We start from the raw sequence: 12,245 nt of genomic DNA, 5'->3' as shown, positions 1-12,245 counted from the left end.
CAGGGAACAGATAGAGAAAAAAAAATTAAGATCATTAAAGGGGCAGTGAAAGAATTAGGAAGAAGAGGGTGTTCTAAATATCCACTGCTGCCGCACGACAGCTACCCAGTAGATCACACAGTACTTAGGCTGCGTGTAGATGTCTCTAACTGAGGTCACTGTCTGGGGAGTGTCTAGCAGACCCTAAAGCACTAAGACTGAAGACTGTATTGAGATGAGGGAAAAGAGGATGGGAGTGCCACTGTTATGCTATTTGAAAAATCATTTGCAAAGCGGAATGGAGAATAAAGAAAGCTGAAAACTTGAGAAGGGCAGATCTGACCACCTTGCATTTGAAGGTAGACTGGGCTGAATTTTACGTCAGAAGATACAAAAAGTGCAACTATGAGTGTAAGAGAGATTACTCTACATAAAGGAAGCTAGCTGGCTTTGACAAAAGTATAGAGCCTACAATTAACACATGTGAATTCGTAAAGGGAATAGTAAAGTTTCCCAAAGCTTGCACACAGGTGTGTCACAACAATTTGCGACCGAAAACACAGCACTCAAATTTATCCAAGGCTTAAAGAGAGGAGGATGTTCAAGTTCGCTTCTTTACTAATGTCATTCCTGCCTTCCTGATGCAGTACTTTCTAGCTGGAGGGAAGAGAGGAGTTGGAACCTAAACTCTAGGATTGTTTTTAACACCAGATTCGACTGAGGGAGGAATTTACATGTATGAACATCGTCCATCCTGTCTGCTGGCCTTGGGAGAGAAGACCGAGACATATCGGGTTAGAGGACATTGCAGTGGCTTAGAGTTCAGTACAAAGGTCTTGTAGGGTGAAGCTCAAGATCAGAAACAACTAGATTCAGCAGCTGGAGAGATGGCTCAGTGATTAAGAGCACTGGCTGCTCTTCCAGATGACCTGGGTTCAATCCCAGCACCCATATGGCAGCTCACAGCCGTCTGTAACTCCAGTCCCAGGGGATCTGATACTTTCACACAGACATACAGGCAGACAATGAACCACATAAAAATAAATACATCTTCAAATAATAGATCCCAAACCTGATTGGATCTGGATGCCTGAGAAATAAGGCATCATCTATAAAGTCTTAATACTCTTGTTATTTTGGTTTTTGAAGCATGTTCTCTCTTACAGCCCTGGCTGTTCTTTAACTTGTCATGTTCCCCAGGCTCACCTTGAACTCATGGAGATCCTCCTACCTCTGCCTTCCTAGTGTTTGGACTAAAGTGTATATCACCATGCCCTACAATTTAAAATCCTTTTTTAACTTTATTTTTTATTTATCTTTTTAAATTTTATTTTACATTACAACCCTGGTTCTTCCATCCCATCTCACTGTTCCCCACCCAGCCCACCTCCCATCCACTCCTTCCAACTGGTAGTGGTTCAAATGGGGAATCAAGAAAGTCTGGTGCATTAATTTGGAGCAGGGCCAAGTTCCTCCCCGCCCTGCACTAAGACTGACCATGGCATCCCACCATAGGGAACGGGCTTCAATAAGGTAGCTCATGCACCAGGGATACACCCTGGTCCTGCTGCCAGGGGCCTCTCAGCCTAAACTTCAACGTTGTCTCCCACATACGGAGGGCTTAGTTCAGGGCCATGGAAACTCCACAGCTGTCGGTCTAGAGTTCATGATTTTCCATGAGCTTGGTTCAGCTGTCACTGTAGATGTCTCCATCATGATCTTGACCTCCCTTGCTCATATATTCCCTTCTCCCTCTCTTCAACTGGATTCACGGACTCGGCCTGGTGCTTCATGTGGATCTCTGCATTTTGTTCCATCAGTTATTAGACGAAGAGCCTATGGTGCTATTTGGGGTATTCACCAATCTGGTTACAGGACAAGGTCAGGTTTGGCACCCTCTCCACTATTGCCTGGAGTCCTAATTGGGGTCAACCTTGTGGATTCTTGGGAAATTCCCTAGCACCAGGTAGTGGCTCTCTCTATCAAGGTCTCTCTTTCATTGCTCTCCCACTCCATCCTTTTCCCTCCTCGGCCTTCCCATTCCCTCATGTCCTCATCCCACTTCACCTCCCCTTTATCGTCACCCCCTCAACCCCAGTTTGCCGAGGAAATCTCATATAATTCCCCTTCCCAGGACCATCCATGTGCCTTTCTTAGGGTTCTCCTTCTTACCTAGCTTCTCTGGAGCTGTGGATTGTAGTCTGGTCATCCTTTTCTTTGTAGCTAATATCCACTTATGAGTGAGTACATGCCATGCTTGCCTTTCTGAGTCTGGGTTACCTCACTCAGGATGTTTTTTTCCTAGTTTCGTCCATTTGCCTGCAAATTTCAGGACGTCATTGCATTTTTTATAGCTGAATAATACTACATTGTGAAAATGTACCACATTTTCTTTATCCATTCTTCAGTTGGGGGGCATCTAGATTGTTTCCAGTTCTGGATATTATGAATAATGCTGCTATGAACATTGTTGAGCAAGTGTCCTTGCAGTATGATTGAGTATCCTTTGGGTAAATGCCCAAGAGTGGTATCTATGGGTCTTGAGGAAGATTGATTCTCAATTTTCTGGGAGATCACCATACTGATTTCCAAAGTGGCTGTACAAGTTTGCACAAATTTGTGGAGGAGTGTTCCTTGACTCCACATCCTTTCCCACATAAGCTGTCCTCGGTATTTTTTTATCTTAGTCATTCTGACCAGAAACACCAAGAAGAACTAACAATATCCACTTCTTCTTTTCAATAGCTTTGTATCCTAAATTTCTTTATCCACATTTTACAGATAATAAAACTAGAGTTTTGAGAATTAAACCATTTTCTGTTTTTAAATCAGATGGCAGATTCACAAATCAATATCATTCCTCCTTTTCCAAACATTGAGTGACTTTCACAGCAGGTACTTGGCTTGCTTGAGATTCTTATGAATGTAGATTATATACATGGGAAGAAATTTAGGTATAGAAAAGAAATGATGAGTTTGATTTTAAACATAATTTTTCAAAAGCCTCGAGAGTATATCTGAGAATGTCAATGAGTTGATAATTATGTATATAAGTGAAAATTTTAGGAGAGATGTTTCGGGGGAAGCAAAGAATTTAAATAGTGACTAAAGTCACGGGAATGAATGAGATTTTACAGGGAGCCTGAAACATGAGGAGAGAGCCACTTGGTAAGCTAAGAAACTCCAAAGTGAAAAAGGAGGTCAGAGAAGAGTGTCAGTCAGCCAGGGAAGAAAAGGAAGATACAAGATAGAGGGAAGTGGCAGAAGGTGATGTTACACCACAGGACAGAGTTCCAAGAGCAGGGAACGATAAAACCTCACCAGCTGCCATAGCGTGGCTAAGCAAGATAAAGACACAAAAACCGTGCAAGAGATTAAGAATAACTGTGAGAAATTTTCATTTGCAGTTCCCAAGATTGTCTAACCCAGGTCTGGCATTCCACACTATATGGAAGAGCAAAGTTCAAAGCTTTAGAAGGACTATTGTACGTATAAGGTCATTAGGTTCATCCTAAAAACTTTGGATTCTCATCACAGTTATGACAACATCCCCATCACAGGAGTTGGGAAGACAATGAAGACCTTCTGAGTTGGAAGCTTGGGTTCACTGCTTGCTGGCCTTGCAAGCATGGGCAAGGTGCTTAATATCTTTGTGTCTTGGGTTCTGCGCCTGGAGATTAGGAACAGGAAAAGGAGTAGGGATTGCAGACTAAGTGCGTTTAGGTCCAGGTAAGAGTATAAACATGGGTAATATTCCTAACAGTTCTTAGCACAGCCTAAAATAGGTGAGGATTTGTTAAATTGATAAAATAATGATAAACTTGATTAAAAGAAGTCATGTGTTCATGATTTGGATATGACACAGTTTGAAAAATATATAGTTAAATATTTTACAGTATAGAAAGATATTAACAGATGAGAAAATCATAAATCATGTGAAAAGAATGATCCCAACGTTGAGTGAATAATGTGTCCCAGGTATTGAATATATTAAAAGATTAGAAAAATATGGATTTATTTTTATTTCAATAATTACAAATTCCTACATTACACACAAAAAAGCATTATTTTTATGATATAGTAAAATGCAAAATACCCAGAAGTTCATAGAATGGTAGAGTAAGCAATTATCTTTTAGCAACCTTTCTATGCAGTGCTGTAGAGTGAGGTCTTCGAGGCTGCCACACCCCACTGGAAGAACTCAGACAGAGAGAATGTGCTGTTGGGTGCTCAGTCCAGCAAGGCTGCTGTTGACCCTTACAGGATCTTCAAAACCATTAAAATTTCTGCACTGACTGAGATCAGCAGAATAGCCAAGTGCAGGAGGTTAGAGAAGGAAAGTTTTAAGGGACACACACTCTGGGAGAAAAAGTATTTCCCAGAGCCTTCCGTGCAGTGCGGATCAAGGTGATCCCCAGAGCCAACCGTCTGTGGGAATTGCCTAAGAATCATGAAGAAGACAAACTCAGCTGCCAGGCAGTCTAAAGAGCAAGATAAGGAGGGATATACTGTTTTAAGATGGCCTCTTCCTACTTGTTATTCATACAAATTTGGTTTTCTGTCTAACCTAAAATGTCTTGGTTGATCTCTTCTAAGTATAGACTATTAACTCCAACCCAAGAGTGGATAATACTCCCAATATTCAATAACATTGACTTGAATGACAAATGGCTTGAGAAATAAATCCACGACAATGAGAAAAAATATTTTAACTAGATGCAAATGATTTTTCAAGGCCTGTTTATAGATGGAGTTGAATTTAAATTGACGAATTCTATTTAGACAAAGTTCTAAAAGTAGTTGGGGGAAAAAAATCCCAAAGAATAATGCTGTCTTTGCAACCAAGTGGCAATCTTAGATTTTTGTCATTTTTGATAATTATGTAAAAACACCAATTGTAAACAAGTTACAATTCCAGATCACAGGGTGAAAATGGAAACAGCCATAATCTATTTTTTTTTATTTTTAAAAAGACCTAAAATGAAAACCCAACTTTAAGGGGACATAGAGTATATGGTACATATGTATCAAAGTCAGAATAACAGCGCTTTAAAAGGCCCTTGACCTCAGATCTCATTTCCTACGAATTAAAAGTCCGTGCCACCCAGTTTGTCCGAAAATTTTATAGTGATAATGAGCCTGTTCAGGCCACCACAACTTTCTTGATATTTAAAGTCCTTACAAATATCAGAAACACAACCATGCTATCTAAATAGACATTTCTAACACCCCAGCTTTCAAATACACATGAAACACAGAAGAAGCAATGACAGCTACATTAGCACTATGCCACCACGCCATAGCTCCCCTACTCCCTTAGACTTCCCTGTCCTCCTCCTTCCATCCTCCCTCCCCTCCTCCTCATCCTAGGCTATAGACAAACAAGCTCTCCAATCTAATCCTTATCAAGATGGAAACAAGGCCAGACCTGCTCGCTCTTCTAGATAAAATGCTTTGGCTTCTAACTGCCTGGTTGCTTATCTTTCATCTTGCAGTGTTCACCATAACCCTTTTCCTGACCCGCTCTACTTCTTGGTTTCAGATGAGCAGCAAGAGCTGGGGGGAAAATGCTTAAATGGACCGATTCACTCTCCCAAGCTGCTCCCCCGTGCTCTCTTTCTTTTCAAGTCTATTCAGACCTCTTCATATTGAAGATGTCATTTTGAAATTAACAGAAACCACACAGGCTTGCTCCATGTGATTTGATGTATTTCTTGTTCTCCTTTTCTGACTTTTACTCATTCATGTTATGAAACTGTTTATGTCTTTTCTTTAGTGTCGAACTTTTCATGTTGATCCTCCCCACCCCCGAGACAATGGAGGAATTTCCTAAGGATCAGTAGATTTTATAGAGTTACCCTCACCACAGGTTGTCTGCCTAGGGCAGTGGCTCTCAACTTCCTAACGCTATGACCCTTTAATACAGTTCCTCATGTTGTGGTGACCCCCAACCATAAAATTATTTTCTTTGCAACTTTGTAACTATAACTTTGCTACTCTTATGAATCATAACGTAAATATTTGATATGCAGAAGGCCTTAGGCAACCCCTGTGAAGGTTGGGAATCACTGACTTAGAACATAGACTAAATGGTTTTCTCTCCCAAGCTCTTTGTCTTACATTCCCATACAAAGCACTGTACTTCCTGACCTTTCTTGAGCAAAGACAGTAAATAACATGTAGACCTGAGCAGTCAAGCCATGTAACTGCTTCATGTGTGCTGTCTTGTTGTGTCTCCAAGCCATGTAACTGCCCCATGTGGGTATCTTTTCTGTGTAGCCAGGCCATGTAACTGCTCCATGTGGGTTGTCTTGTTGTGTGGGTTTAGATGTAGCATATCCTTCTTACACCTTCATTCTTCATATGTGAAATAGAAAATGAAACTGCTCTCCCTTTGTTCTTGAGAATCCTGAGAAGTCAATTCTCTGTCTTTTGAAATAATACTCACAGTGAACTGTGCAATACTGCACAGGCCCCTGGTGTTGTAAACACCGTGCCCTAGGTTATGACACCTTTACTTCATACAAACTCAGGTACCTGAACCTGCATGTCCTTGACAATAAGGGAGACTTTCCAAAAAAAAAAAAAAAAAAAAAAAAAAACTGGAGCTCCTTGGAAGAAAATATTCTAGAAGAAGTCATTTGTTTGGTTTTTTTTACCCTTTAGTATTTCAAACATAAATCTTGACACAACAAAAAATTCCCGTATAGAGTCCGTGCTCTCAATCAAGCCAGTTGTTTCATTTTCTTAGCTTAGGAAGCATTGTATCTTAGAATCTTTAAGTTTTTCATTTTCTTCTTTGCAAATTAGGAATCATATTGACCTCCTGATACTGTTGGTTTGCAGTGCCTGTGTTGGCTCCATTGCTGAGGCAGTGTTACTAAACTCAGTATGTAAATGGACAGCACATGCTGGTGTCGAAAACTACTTTATTTAGTCCTGATGGGGATAAAACACCAGCATTTAAAGAAATTAGACTATCCAGAAAAAACAAAGTGAGATATTTCTAGGTATCTATGGTATCCCTATAGGATGAATTACTCCAAGTCTAGAACACCACCTTCTTGAAAATTGAAAGACAACAAACATACCTCATAGTGCATGTCTCTAAGGAAGGCTCTAAGGATTCTTTAATGTTTATTAACAAATTTATTTGTCTTTAAGCATATTTTCATTAGTGGAAACCAATCGCTAATTAGGAAAATATTGCATTTTTTACCTTTTCTACAAAATACATAAGCAAGTAATGTGTATATGTATGTCTTTCTTCTCTCTCTCTCTCTTTCTCTCTCTCTCTCAGTGTGTGTGTGTGTGTGTGTGTGTGTGTGTGTGAATGTATCTGTGTTGTAGAAGACAGAACCATTGGCTTTTCAAACCTGCTAGAAATGCTCTGTTCATGACCTGAGCTACACACCCTCTACCCATATTTAAATTGAATTTCCCATGAGTCTAACCTGCTCCTAACAATTCTGAAGGATGATAGAATTTGTTGGACTTTGAAAAGGGATCAGGTCGGGGGCTCCTTAGTAAACCGCAACTTCTGAAAATTCTTCTTCCTTTGCCTATGGTTGTGAGATGTCATCTTTCTTACAAGCCAACTTTTCTTTTTCTCTTTTCTTCTTTACTTGTTTTTCCGTTTGTTTGTTTGTTTTGTTTTTGCAAGACAGGGTTTCTCTTTGGTAGCACTGCAAACCAACAGTCCTGGAACTCACTCTTTAGACAAGGCTGGCTTCAAACTCAGAGATTTGCCTACCTCTGCCTCTGCTGCAATTGAAAGTGTACACCACTATAGACCAACATTTAATTTCATTCTTTTCCTATATTTTTCCTTACAAGAGTATAACAGAAATGATAGGTTTAAATTAAATCATTTACTGTCAAATAATTGAATACCTTTCCGATTTACCAAAACTCTGAAAGTACAGTTTAGAGTATTAGCATGAGGATCCAATCGAGTAATGATTCAGAAGTATTCAGAATCGAGTAATGATTTCACAGCCTTGCTAGAACATCTTTACATGTTCCTGAAAATCTCTTCGTATAAAGGAAATACTTTGGGATTTATTATTGTTTGTTTGGTTTTTATTGTTTTGTTTGTTTGTTTTTTTAAATAGTCTGGGCTAGTTCTGTAACTACCACAGAGGTAGAGCTGCCTGTCTTATAGAAGGCAGGAAGTGAGGGTGGAAAATCAGTTTGACTGGATTATAAGGAGAAAGAGAAGACAAAGCGAAACTAGAATTGGAAAACGTTAGGCCAGAGAATGACTTAAAAAATAACTTTGGTATATAGAGCGATACATCTAAGAAGAGGATTGAAACAGGGACCAATCTGAAAGTGAGTATTCAGTTAGACTTATAACCAACTTATTTGGTAACAAGAAATGGCCGTGTGGGCAGAGTGACAGCAGTAATAGGACACGGGGGCATGCGTGCATGATCGACAAGTTTGGGTGAAGAAGCAAACCGCTATGGCGTGGCTATTGTGGATCCAGAGGGCAGAGTTCAATCCAGAAAGCTGGGTGAAGTTTGAGTGGCAGAGAACAGCAGCAGGACAAACATTTTAAATGTCACCAGGTATACTCAAGAAAGATGGCACTTGAGGGGAGGAGGCGGCCCAGACTCTCTTTCCTGTGATTCAGAAGAGCTACAGACCTGGGGCTCACAGGAGAAGCCTGAGAATGATTAGGGTATGGCAGACATTGAAAAATCCGAACATTGAAAACATTGAGAAAAATCTCAGGTGGAGAGCTGTGCAGACCGGGAGAAGCTCAGTTAGAGGGTCAACAAAGTGAAAGGTCCAAGAACCAAATGGGAGGTCTTCTCAGACGTGATTCCAAGATGCACAATGCTTTTCATTGAAGAGTGTGACATCCATGTGTGACAGACACTCCGCTGCAACACAGCAGAGAGAAACCCACTCGTGCAGAAGGATGATTTGAGCCGCGTCACAAGCACGGTGGGATAGAGATGGGACAGAAAGTCTTCCCAGGAAGTTCTAGAACTACTGGATAGCCATATACCATTTAATGAATTTTTTTCCCATACAATATAAAAAATTAACTGCAAATGGACTACAGACCTAAAACAAAAAGTCTTTAGAAGGTTTTTAAAATCTCAAATTAAGTGTTTCTTTGGAATAACACGGATGTGACCCAAAGTGAGGATATGAGCTGATTAGGATCCACCCAAATTTAAAACTGTTTAGAAAACACAAGTAATAAGCATAAGTTGATCATAACATTGAGAAAATCCAAACTACAAAACTTCTAAATACAATGAATTTTCTAGAAGAAAAAGCATCAAAGTCAGTCCAAGAAAACAAAGAGTAGGCCCAACCCGAAAGAGTTACAGATACCAATTACCTGGGAAAAAAATGTCCAACATCATTAGTAAATAGAGGAAACCTCAGGGAAATACCACAACACCTCCTCACGAATGGCTAATGTTAGTATATTGGTTACACAGAAGGCTTAGGAGGTTCGTGAAGAGCTGGGCTTCCATTGGTTTACTGTCAAAAATGTAACCTGTTCAGGATTCATGTTTTCTGAAAGTAAATTGCCAGGATGTCACATTATTATTGTTGTTGTTTTCATTATTGTAATATACTAACATGTAAGCTAGTTATACAATAAACAGTAAAAATGAAAGTAGGCCTGGCAAGATGGCTAAGCAGGCAAAGGCACTTGCTACCAAGCCTGCAAATCAATCCCTGGGACATAAATGGTAGAAGAGAACCAATGTCCACAGCATCCACATATGCCTTTTGTCCTCCACATATGCATTTTCTCTCTCTCTCTCTCTCTCTCTCTCTCTCTCTCTCTCTCTCTCTCTCTGTGTGTGTGTGTGTGTGTGTGTGTGTGTGTGTGTCTCATGCCTGTGATGTGAGCACACAGACATACAATAAATGTAAAGGAAAAAATGAAAGTGTATATATGTATATATTTCTAGGGAAACTTGAACACTTGTTTGTAGAAATATTTCCATATAATAACCAAGTCAAAAATAACCTAGCTGTTTAAAAACACCCATGACCAAATTTTAGAGAGCCACACGTATGTTCATAGTTGTAGCGATGTCATATGGATATGTCAAAAACTTCAATAGTATACTTCGAATATGTCCAGTCTATCAAGTCCCATCTAGCTGTTGGAAAAGAGCAAAAGGCTCATTAAGTCACTACCCCACAGCAGATGTAAAAGAAGTGAAAAGTTTAACAAATGAAGAAAGAGAATCCATGTGAAGCTGGGAGAAGAAGAAAATGGAATCAAGAATTCAGCAGTGTTTTAAGATAGGTGCTGTTAAAAAATATCTACAACACGTACGAAGAAGAGGACGGAAAGAATTCCAATGCATGGCAAAGAGAGAGAGAGAGAGAGAGAGAGAGAGAGAGAGAGAGAGAGAGAGAGAGAGAGAGAAACTTGGTGCTGTGACTTTAAATGACTTGTTTAGAAAGCTGTGAAGTGAAAAGCCGATAAGCGAGGCAGTTAGCTAGCGGGGACAGTGAGTGAGCTAAAGGTCTTATGATGAAGTCTGAAAGAAGAAAAAAAAGTAACGAAGAAGAAGGAAAAAAAACAAAGATTCTAGAGATGAAGGTAAAACGTGTGGGAACAAGACTCTTGAGGAATTTGGAAGGGATGAGATGGAAGGCCAGGGGCCAGCCCACGCCTCACCAAGGAGAAATCCTTAGTTATTAACCCCTGAACCTCCTCAAGAAGGAATAAACTGTAGAGCGCATATGTTAATTGTTTTAAACTCTGAGAGAAACAAAATAATTTCTGCCACCAGAATTCTTGAAAATCCACGTACCCAGATAGCCCTCCACTCTTTAGGGCCGACTTAGTCTTTCTCTGTCCATCCCCACCACTGCCACAGGAACACTCCTCGCCACGTCTTCTCACGAGGGTTACAGGGCAACTGATTCCTGACCACAAAACAGAAGCAGATTTGCCTTGTTCTACAGTGGATTAGATGAAAATTGGCAATAAAATAAATACAATTGCCAGAGGAGATGCCAGGGAATAACCAGGATGGGTTCATCAGGCAAAGCGCTTTTAATATGAACGTTTATGTTGTATCAAAGACACTACCATCTACCAAGTTAAGTTTCAGATATCACTATTGTCTGTCCAGTGGGACATGCTTTATAGGGAATCTGATTTTTCATTTTGTTTATATGCTATACACTAGAAGGTTGGCTCAGGAATAAATATGTTAAAGTGTTAGGGGGGAGAAATTGATTTCTGATCAAAGAAGTCATACTAATCAGCATCTCCAACCCCAAACTGACTCTTCCATGCTGTGATCTACTGACCACAGCCCATAGGTCTTTGTTCCAAGCCCAAGCTTTTAATAATACTTCCGCTTCATTTATCTTAGTTGCTCACTGCTTCAGGAAGATTACCCAAGACAGATGTTTCAAGAGGAAAAGAGCAGGGATAAGCTGTGGGTTTCTGTGTACACAGAGATGGCAGACATCTCCATGGAGATAAAAACAAGTATAACCAGAAGGCTGGAAGGCATCGCTCAGGCTCACAGCACAGCTGAAGTAGATGAGCCTTAGCATGAGTTTGTGTCAATCCAAGCTCCTTGTCTCGTTCTTGCTGTGCTGCTTCTTGTGTTGTCTTTTTCATGGAGTCGGGGCTTGTGCAAAGAATTGATTAATGGTGGTGTTAACATCATAGAAAAGACGTGAGCAGTTTAGCGTAGCCATAGATCCTGTATAACGTCATAGACCATTTTTTAAATTCGTTTTTTAAATTATGTGTATATACATGTGCCTGAATTTCTATCTGTGCACCATATGGGTGCCAGTGCGTGCAGAGATCTGAACTGGAGTTGCAGGCTGTTACAGGCTGTCAGATCTGAACCCTGGGAACTGAATCTCTGTCCTCTGCAAGAACTACTGCTCTTGACTGCTGGGTCATCTCTCCAACTCTGTAGTAAATATTCTTAACTAAAAGAAAAAAAAAGACATACACCCAAAGTCTATTGATTCTGTTATTTGCTAGCCATGAATGTCCAGTTAATGTCTGTTGATGTTTCAGTAATTTATGTAGTCATCCCCATTATTAAAAAATGATGAACGAACTGAAGATAACAGATCACCAGGCAAGGATGAGGTCAAAGCGCTAACAGACCCTTCTTCATATCACAATGCTCCCTTCTCCTTTGATTTATACTTGGGCTGGATACCATCATTTTACCCACTTGTCACAGGGAAATTCTACAGTAAGAAATCAGTAACAGTGACCCTAGAAGATAAAACCC

The sequence above is a fragment of the Myodes glareolus genome, chromosome 1, assembly GCF_982192425.1.
Source record: "Myodes glareolus chromosome 1, mMyoGla1.1, whole genome shotgun sequence".
Lineage (NCBI taxonomy): Eukaryota > Metazoa > Chordata > Mammalia > Rodentia > Cricetidae > Myodes > Myodes glareolus.
The sequence above is the reverse complement of the archived record's forward strand: the minus strand, read 5'-3'. Positions refer to the sequence as shown.